Genomic DNA, 10130 nt, shown 5'->3' with positions numbered 1-10130 from the left:
CTACTAAGCATCGTACCACACACAGGACAGCCCCCCCCCCCCCCCCCCGCCAAGAATTATCCCAGGCAAAGCATGCGTAATGCTGAGGTTGAGAAGTCCTGATCTAGATCGCACTGGTATTGCCTTCAAGACATTAAGGGACAAGCACTCCACGAGTTCTGTGTTTTCTGCCCTTAGCTGAGCTGGGAATGATGCTGGGAGTCTTGCTAAAGGCGATGGGAGTGAATGATAATGGATCTGGCGGGTACCTGAAATACAGCATGAGGCAGGGGGAGTGCAGGGGCTAAGCGTCAAGACTTTGCAGTTTGAAAGAATCGAGTTTGACTCCTGGGTCATGAAATATGTTCTCTGGGGCCTGCAAAATGGGACGATGATATCTGCTTCACAGGGCTCCAAGGGGGTGAAATTAAGTAACGTGTCTGCCGCGGTTGGCACAGCGCCTCGCCTTGGTGTGTGACACCCGGTGGTGGCGGTGGTTATCACGCCAAAGCTCAGCTTCACGGTGTTTCCCACTTTCCCAGCCTCTAAAAGGCAACAGCATTCCATAAATTCTTATTTTAGAGAAAAAAAAAAAAAGGATTTGAACTGATTTTTGTTATCTGGGCTTTAGAGACCCAGGCAATGTGGGACAGATACACGATCTACCTATTTTTACAAGAACTTTTTAGGTGAGAGTCGTCTGTTGAAATCTCTTTTATATTTCCTCTGGTGTTCTTCCTCCTCCTCCTCCCCCTCCCCCTCCTCCCCTTCTTCTTCTTCTTCTTCTTCTTTTTCTTCTTCTTCTTCTTCTTCTTGAAAGATTGTGGTGGTGGTTCTTGTTAATTCAGAAAATGCTTGCTTTCTGACATTCTTGGTTAAGCTGCTTTGATCTACGGAGAATTCAAGAGTGGGCCAAGCTGAAATAAAAGTTATTGGGTATTCAGACAAAAATTATTGTCCAGAGATGTAATGAGAGTTGCCAGAGCAGTGTAAGAATATCTCGGGTCCCCATCCTGAGCGAGGTGTTTGGTTATCAGAAAGCAACCACAGGAGAGCCCCGTGTACATTGAGGGTCTATAACCACCCTGTTATCTACCGCTTGTTCTGGGGTGTCTGAGAATATCCGAGCAACACCCAATGTCCCTCATGAAATGCATGTTGAGCTCCCTGGGGTGGGCACAGTTCTGAGTCCCAGTACAGGGAGAAGGGAGCAGACAGAAGAGAGAAGGAGGTGGGAGAGAGGTAAGAGGGGGAGAAGGAGAGGAGGGAGGTAAGAGGGGGAGGAGAGGAGAGAGGTGAGAGGGAGGAGGGGAGGGAGGAGGGATGAGGGAGGGAGGAGGCAGGGAGAGGGAGGAAGTATGTAGGAAGGAGGAGGATGGGGGGGAGGAGGGTAGAAAGGGAGAAGGAGGAGGGAAGGAGGAAGGTATGCCCCCCCCCCAGGGTCAGCCCAGTTCAGGGGGGGGGGGCAAAGAAAAGGGCAGGGGTGGAGCACACCGAAATGCTGGCCTCAGAAAAAGAAAAAGGAGAAGCACCAGCCTAGGACAACTGCTCCTGACAAAGAACAAACACTGGTTCTGGTGAAGGAAAAAGGCCAAAGGGCACAGAGGGAGCCCAGAGAAGCCTGATTCAGTTGCCCCGTTGGGACGCAGACCCACAGCAGGGCGTCTGCAAGCTTCCCAGCCAGAATGTTCCTCTTCTTGCTCCTCCCCTCACCCACCCTCAGCATTGTCCTGAGGCCAGGACACCTCTTGTTTCTATGAGATCCTGGGTGCTCTGGGTCCCCTGGGAGCCCTCCGTGGGGAAGGCTACTCTTTTCCTTTTCAGGCAGTCTGTGCCTTGAGGCCCAGCTGATGCGGCCTCTCCATAGTCTGGAGCCTGTGCTGAGGACTGAGAAGCACCCATGTGTGGTCTTCATCCGTGACTTTGACACAGCACCTGTCATGGTGTCTGTGTGAGCCATTTCTATTCTCCCAACATGTAAGTGAGCTGCAAAGGTAGCTGACATAATAATGTATTTGGCCTCTATAAATAGTGTATGCAAGGGGAGGGGAGAGGGCTGCGATAGAGATGTAATGTGTGGCATTGCAGGTGTTGGGGAAGTGGGAGAATAGGGGGTTGAGAAAAGGGACCAAAAGGAAGCAAATTAGTGGAGGAAAGATCACATACCCACAGTTCAGCCTTGGAGGGCCGAGGCAAAGGCAGAGCCAGAAGGTCTGAGGTTAGAGGAAGACAGAAGGAGTTGGGTCAGAGGATCCCATTAGAGTTTGCTCTAGCCTGGGACCATAGGAAGCCTTAACACTTCATGTTGTGTAGGGTGGTGAGTATAGTTCAGCATCTCTCAGGAATCCCCTAAAGCTGTTGGCAGATTTGTAGGGCAGGGGCGGGGGGGAGTTTTTTATTTTCTGCATGGAGGGTCCAGAGCCCCCCCTTAGTAGGCAGCTCTATGTAGGGGCTGAGGTGTTTGTTGGGTGACAGCTGGATGTCTAGATTGGGAGGGTGGGCAGTGTGGAGAAGCCATCTGGGGGTGAATGGTCCTGCAGGGGGTCTAGACTGGGCATAGGGGCTCAGATGGCTCCTGGTAAACAAGTAAGAGGCCCCAGAGAAAGAGGATCCAGAAAGAGCCAGAAAGGTAAGGGGGAAACCAAGAAAGTGTGTTATAGCAACTAGGAGAAATGGGAATTTCATAAAGAGGGAGTGAGTAACAGATCCGGTCAGGTAAGGCTGAGGCCACAAGTGTTTGCTGGACAGTAGGAACTGAGAGGCCAGAGGTGTCCTCAGTTCCCACGTGGGTGTGTTTGGAAGCTGGATGGGCTGGGCTGACGGCAGATCCTCAAAGGACTGGAGAGAGTGAGCGCCAACTGTGTTTTAGAAGCTTGGTTTGAAAAGGGGGTCGGGACACTTGCTGCGAGCTGGGTGCAGGATCACAAGAGTTATCTTCCCCTGTGTTTTTGACAAGGTGGCAGGCAGATGGAAAGAAGCCAGGACAGGGCAGATAAAGGTTCAAGAAAGAGAGTGGAGAGTGTGTAAGTCAAGATCCCGAGATGTTCTTGGAGCCCCGTTCTTGAAGCAGGGGAGGAGGAAGTGAAGGTCATGAAGAGAGGCTGACCGTTGAGGTCAGCTATGCCCAATGACCTCTACCTTCCCTCTGAAGTAGGAAGAGTGGCGTTTGCTCAGGGAGATTGGTCCAGAATAGGGTCCACTGTGGAGGGAACAGTGGGGAGGCAGAGCTGCGCTGGAGACCACACATTTGCAGGCACGCCAGTCATGCCTCCTGGGTGTTCTCTGCAGTCCTGTCACCGGCCATGGGCAACCCTCTCTACCACCCCATTTCACCCGTCTGGCCTCCCCAGGTCCCCACCCTTCCTGTCTACCCACTGTCTCTCCAGAAACCCATGTCAGGCTGATCAGAGTGTGTGTGTGTGTGTGTGTGTGTGTGTGTGTGTGTGTGTTTTACAAAAGCCCTGCAACCCTTCCTTACCTGAAATGAGTTCAGTCTCATGTTAAAGTTCTCGTCATGTTGCTCCCAAACCTGCTTCCCAGACAGTGGGTGCCTTAGGGTCCCAGGAATTTCTGCAAAAACAGTTCTCATTCTACCTTCCAAAGTCAGACCAATCCTGTTTTTGCCCCTGACTGTATCTCCTAGGGCAGAGTTTTACCTAACTGTCCTCTACCTCAGTTTCCTCAACTATAACATCAGAATACTAATACTGTCTTAGGGGGATGTTGAAGGATTAAATTGGAAGTCACACAAGGCATTTTGTGTGGTGTCTGACATAGGGCGCGAGGTGGATAAATGATCACCGTAATGACAATACATTAATGGCCATGCTTAATGTTCATTTTTCTTTTAACACTGATAACGATCCTTCAAATATTTAAAGTCAGCTATGTTTCCACTAACCTGTTTTCCAGCTTAAAGATCGTCAGTTCTTTTCATGTTTTCTCCTGGGGCAAGGTTCAAAGAGCAGGTCTGTCGGAAGGCTGTAAGCCCCATGTCCCCGGAGGAATTCAAGCAGAACACGACGTGTCACTGGGCAGATTTTGTACATGGCCTTGAACTTCTGATTGAGGCTAAAGCTGGAAAACCCTAGAGGTCCTTTCCAACCTTCTGTCCTTCCAACCTTCTGACTTAAAAAGCAAGTTTAGAGGGGCGCCTGGGTGGCTCAGTCGGTTAAGCGTCCGACTTTGGCTCAGGTCATGATCTCGCAGCTCGTGAGTTCGAGCCCTGCATCGGGCTCTGTGCTGACAGCTCAGAGCCCGGAGCCTGCTTCAGATTTTGTGTCTTCCTCCCTCCCTCTCTACCCTTCCCACACTCATGCTCTGTCTCTCTGTCTCTCTCTCTCTCTCTTTCAAAAATAAATAAACATTAAAAGAAAATTTTTTAAAGCAAGTTTAGAAAATAATGTGTTCAGGGGCGCCTGGGTGGCGCAGTCGGTTAGGCGTCCGACTTCAGCCAGGTCACGATCTTGCCGTCCGCGAGTTCGAGCCCCGCGTCAGGCTCTGGGCTGATGGCTCAGAGCCTGGAGCCTGTTTCCGATTCTGTGTCTCCCTCTCTCTCTGCCCCTCCCCCGTTCATGCTCTGTCTCTCTCTGTCGCAAAAATAAATAAATGTTGAAAAAAAAAATTTTAAAAAAAAAGAAAATAATGTGTTCAATAAACACTACTTCATATCAATAGTATCAGTGTCAAGGCCAAGGTTTGTTTTTATTTTGAGAGAAAGAGAGGGAATGAGTGAGGGGAAGAGCAGAGAAAGAATCCCAAGCAAGCTTCACACTCAAGACGGGCTCTATGTCACAAATGTGAGATCATGACCTGAGCCGAAATTAAGTGTGGGTCTCTGAGCCAACCAGACGCACCTAGGGCCAAGGTTTTAATAGGAATGCCCGTCTTCCAGACTCTAAAATCAGTGGGGAGGGCCTAATTTCAATCACAAAATGTCAACAGCATCATGCTTCACTCCTAGGGCTGTAAAGGTGTATAAAGTGTTACTTTTCTTGATAAACGTCATAGCAACAGCTCTGTATGTGTATTCATTTCCTTGGTCCTCATAAAACCTGCGAGGAAATTCCTGCTGTTATCCTCATTTGACAGAGGGGAAACGAGGTTCAAGAGGTTAAGCAATAGGCCACACTGTTGCGGCGGGGTGGGGGGGTGGGGGGGTGGGGGGGTGGGGGGGTGGGGTGGGGGGTTGGGCAGTAGCTGCACCAGAACCCAAGCACTCTGGCTTCAGAGTCCTTTCTTGGCCACTAAGCTATGATGCTTATAGCTCTGCTGAGGATGCAAACTGCAAACATGTCACTCTGAGTTTTTGGACCATTTCTCAAAAGAACCCCAGCCACTTAAACCCATTTCGTAACCGGAAAAGAATCTTTGAAATCTCTTTGTTCAGCCACCATCTTGTAGACGAGGACCCTAGGGCCCAAGATGAGTGTGGAGACTTACCCTGAGCCCACGTCTTTGGTTCTCAGCACAGTGGCTTTTCCATCTCCCACACTGTTCATCCCTGTCGCTTCTCTTCAAGGGGGTTAGGCCCCTTCTCTGACCTTGATGGATGCTGGCAGAGAAGACGGGGGGCACAGTTCCCTCATCACAAAGACATCACAGGCAACAGGCCGTGTCTGAGCCTTTGAAGAGGCATAAACTCAGTCCCTGTCAGTTCAGTAGAGGCCCCTCTCACTGGACGCCCTAACTCAAAAACTGGCCCTTCCAGGCCAGACTGAGAAACCTTTTTCTCCTGGGCTGCCCCCGCCTCCATCTGTTTGTGCTGAAATTAAATAAACAATCTCACCACCAGGGAAGTGTTAGGAGCAAACTGGGAATTCTTTATCAGAGACACAACTTGATTGGGAAGCACTCCGGATGACTAATTATGACTTCAAGGGGGATTCGCTTAGTGGCTACAGCGTTGGAAGAGGTACTCTCTGCATGTAAACTGGGCCATCTCACAGCTCTGAGTCTAATAATTTAATTAGCTCTGTAGATAGTTAGACATTATAGAAGCCAGTGCAGCATGTCAAATAGACAGCTTTACAATGGCCGTGTGGGGAGTAGACGTCTTGTGCTGCTGAGAAACTGCTGCCCGGCAGGGCTCCCTGGGGCTGCCACCTCTTGGAATCTCACCACATACCAGTTTTCCCTTTGATTGGAGCCTGGAAAACTCCTCTGTTTCAGCTCTCAAGATTTCAGAAATTAATTGTATTCATTTAACTTCTCATGGCATTTTAAAAACATACACACGTGTAGAACGGAGGGTAATGAAGCCCCATGTATTCAACACTCAGCCTCAAGCACTGTCCTGCTGTTTCATTCAGTCTTCCCCAACCAAACAATTTTAATGGTCTGTTTGCTTTTGCTGGAATATTTTAAAGTGAATTCCAGACGACGTGTCATTTCGCTTGTAAATACTTCAGGATTTATCGCTAACCAATAAGTACTTTAAGAAAAATATAACATGAGACTGTTATCATACCTAAAATTACCAAGAACTTTTTAACATCATCTAATATCCTGCTGGTGAGATATAATAACAATACACTCAGACTCCATTATTGTCCAATTGGCTCAATTTTCCCCCAGTTGTCTCCAAAAAATGCCATTTTTCAGTTGGTTTCTTTGAATAGAACCCAAACAAGTACCACACTTTGCATTTCTTAAATCCCATCAAATCTCTAACAATTCCCGAATGAATCTCTAACAATTCCCAAATTAAAAAAAAAATCCATTTATTTGAACAAAAGTTATTTGTTCATTTGTTTGATAGTTTTCCTGGCTCTGGGTTGGCTGATTGCATCTTTATGGTGTCATTTAACATGTTCTGTTTCCCCTGGGTTTTCTATCACATCAAGTCTAGAGACTTGATTGGAGTCATGTTCAAGTTTTAATTTTTACTTTTTTGTAAGAATTCTTCATAGGCAGTTCTGGGATCTTCCTCTTGTGTGACCTCTAGAGGCACATAGTGCTTAGTGGAATTCAGATTGATCAGGACTTCAGGGAATGTTGGCCTGATCCACCCCCCACAAAGTCCCCATTGTGTCCAGGTCTGTTCTTTAATTAGGAGTTGCTCACTCAACCAGACTTCCCAGAGTCTTTAAGACATCAGCTCAGTTCCCATTAATTGTGATTTTTCAATCCTAGTGTCAGATTTCTTGAGTTTGATGATTCTGGGTGCATTCTGAACGCTCTGTGTTCTTGTCCAAAAATGTTTCTCCCCTCAGGAGAGCTACTCTGACCTCCAGTGTTCTCTGTTCCAGACGAGCTGGGATCTCTACGTGGGGAGTTTTGCTTGACATGGAAGCCAACTCTAGAACGCCACCACCAACCCCAAATCAGTGTGACCAGAAGAATCAACGTTTTTGATAGTCTGCTTTCCTTCCTTCCTTTTCTGCTCCCTTCCTCCCTCTCTTGGCGATTTTAGATAGAGGAGACAGGCAGTGTGTTCACGGAAAGCCTGAACACTTGAGTTCCTCACATCTTGACCCACAGGTCAAGCTGACAGTTGTTGAGCATTTCCATGTAACTGCTCCACGCAAAACATATTCCCGGTATGATTTCACTCAATCGCCACAACCTCCTTCTGAGGTGGGGTATTCTTTCTAGACCCATTTTTCAGACAGAAAAGCTGAGATTCTAACAGATTTAGACTCTAGAGCCCCTGCTCCAAGCCACTATGTCACAGTATCTCCCAAACATACGCCGGGAGCTCTGTTAGGTTTGTTTTTCTGCTTGCCAAGAGTGCTCACTCTTGGTTACAGGGCCCAATCTGCAGGGCATTAGGGCTGTGGAGCCAGTGAGTCAGGCCCAGTGCTTAGCAGGAGCTTCATAATAAAAATTTATTAAATGGGGGTGCCTGGGTGACCTGGTTCAGCGTCCAACTCTTGATTTCGGCTCAGGTCAGGATCTCGTGGATCATAAGATTGAGCCCCGTGTCGAGTTCTGCTCTGAGAGTGGGCAGCCTGCTTGGGATTCTCTCTCTCCCTCTCTCTCTGCCCTCACCCTGCTCGTGCGCTCTCTCTCTTTCAGAATAAATAAACCGAAAGATTTGTTAAACGGATGAATTTAGTTAGTCTTTCTGATCCTTAATTTATTTTTGTTAAAGTAGAGATTAAAGAAGACCTTTTCAGGGTCGTCGTAAGATTCATTGAGATGTTAGCACAGTAGCCGGCACAAAGCAAGTGCTTTGGTCATTGGAAATGATCAGCATGTGAATAATCCAAGAAAGCAGATAACCCCAGTTATCCCAAATTTAGCTTTGAGAGTACGTTGTCTAATTCAGGTAAAGTTTCACTTTCCTAATTATGTTTTGTCTAGGCTAGCACCACTGAACACCCAGTGGTCCATGAAACGCTGGTCCTTTGAGATAAACTGAGTTCATGGTTCTGGCCAGAGAGCATACTAAATGCTGTGAGCTGGCCTGCAGTAAAGAAAGCTTTTAACTCAAAGTTTTCCAAACATCTAATCATAGAATTCCTTTTCCAAGTAATATTCATTGAAGTCCCCCAAAACTCTTTTCTGTAGTCCCCTCCCTTGGGGAATGTTGGCATAGCAAACATTAAAAAGAGTTTGCATCCCCTCATTTTTCAACTAAGGAATGCGATACGCTCCGTCACAACAAGGATACGCCCCAGGGGAGAGCCCTGATTAAAGTTTGCCCCCCGCGATCCACAAAGTGGGTGAGCTAGGCTGAGTGTTCATAGCAAAGGATGAAAAAGGTGAGCATGTTTATAGCACATGAATCAAGGCTAGACTTCCCTAAAAGCTGTCGCCTGACTAGTAGCAGGAAGCCTAACGCTCTAGGACTGTCTGGTTTTAATTATTTCAGTTTATCTGTTTGAATTTGACTTTTTCTCTGTTGGGTGCCCGAGTTTCTGGCTTCCATCCACGAGATAGGATTTAAAAGCATTCGAGAATATCACAAAGGCAGCTTCTGCAGAATTTCTGCTTTGCCAGTCCCCACCCCCCTTTGTCTATTAAGGATCTTGCTGTTGACAATGATTCTCTGTTATGGAAAAAAAAAAAAACCTCAACAAAAACTAATCAGGTAGTAGTGATTTGATGCGAGGAATCAGCCATTAGGACACCTCCCTCATAATTTTTGGCCATGTCAGGGTAACTTCTGTATTATTATTGACATATTATTTGTCTTTAAATCATCTCACCCTTTTAACATAAAGAAATATATACATTCACTTATTTATTTTTATAAATACCATCCTTAATTTTTTTTTTAATTTGAGAGAGAGCGAGAGAGAGCAGGGGAGAGGGTCAGAGGAAGAGAAAAAGAATCTTAAGCAGGCTCCACATGGAGCCTGATGTGGGCTCAACCCCACAGCCCTGAGATCATGACCTGAGCTGAAATCAAGAGCCAGATGCTCAACCAACTGAGCCACCCAGGTGTCCCAAAGAAATATATTGTTTTTTTTCCCAAAAGAAATATATTTAATTTTTTTTTCAACGTTTTTTATTTATTTTTTTTGAGACAGAGAGAGGCAGAGCATGAACAGGGGAGGGGCAGAGAGAGAGGGAGACACAGAATCAGAAACAGGCTCCAGGCTCCGAGCCACCAGCCCAGAGCCTGACGCGGGGCTCAAACTCACAGGACCGCGAGATCGTGACCTGGCTGAAGTCGGACGCTTAACCGACTGCGCCACCCAGGCGCCCCTAAAAGAAATATATTTAAATGGGAGTTTATAGTACTTTATAAACAGAAAGCCAATATCACTCACCATAAAGAAGAAAATTTAAAAATTACAATAAAAGCAAAACAGGTTGTTAAACTTGAAACGTTAAGAGGATTAAAAGACAATAATGAAAAGCAAATAACATATCTACTGACATTTTTAGAACACGTTCCTAGACATCAAGAGCTATTTATTACATTTGTTAGGTAAACGTAAGTTCTTTATTTTTTTTATTTATTTTTTTAAAACTTTTTTAATGTTTATTTTATTTTGGGGGAGAGACAGAGTGTGAGCAGGGGAGGGGCAGAGAGAGAGAGGGAGACAAAGAATCTGAAGCAGACTCCAGGCTCTGAGCTGTCAGCACAGAGCCTGATTGGGGCTTGAACTCATGAGCCATGAGATCGTGACCTGAGCCGAAGTCAGACGCTTAACCGACTGAGCCACCTAGGCGCCCCTTTATTTATTTTTTTAATT

This window comes from Puma concolor, chromosome F2 (genome assembly GCF_028749965.1).
Source record: "Puma concolor isolate L17-30 chromosome F2, mPumCon1.1.hap2, whole genome shotgun sequence".
In the NCBI taxonomy this organism is placed as follows: domain Eukaryota; kingdom Metazoa; phylum Chordata; class Mammalia; order Carnivora; family Felidae; genus Puma; species Puma concolor.
The sequence above is the reverse complement of the archived record's forward strand: the minus strand, read 5'-3'. Positions refer to the sequence as shown.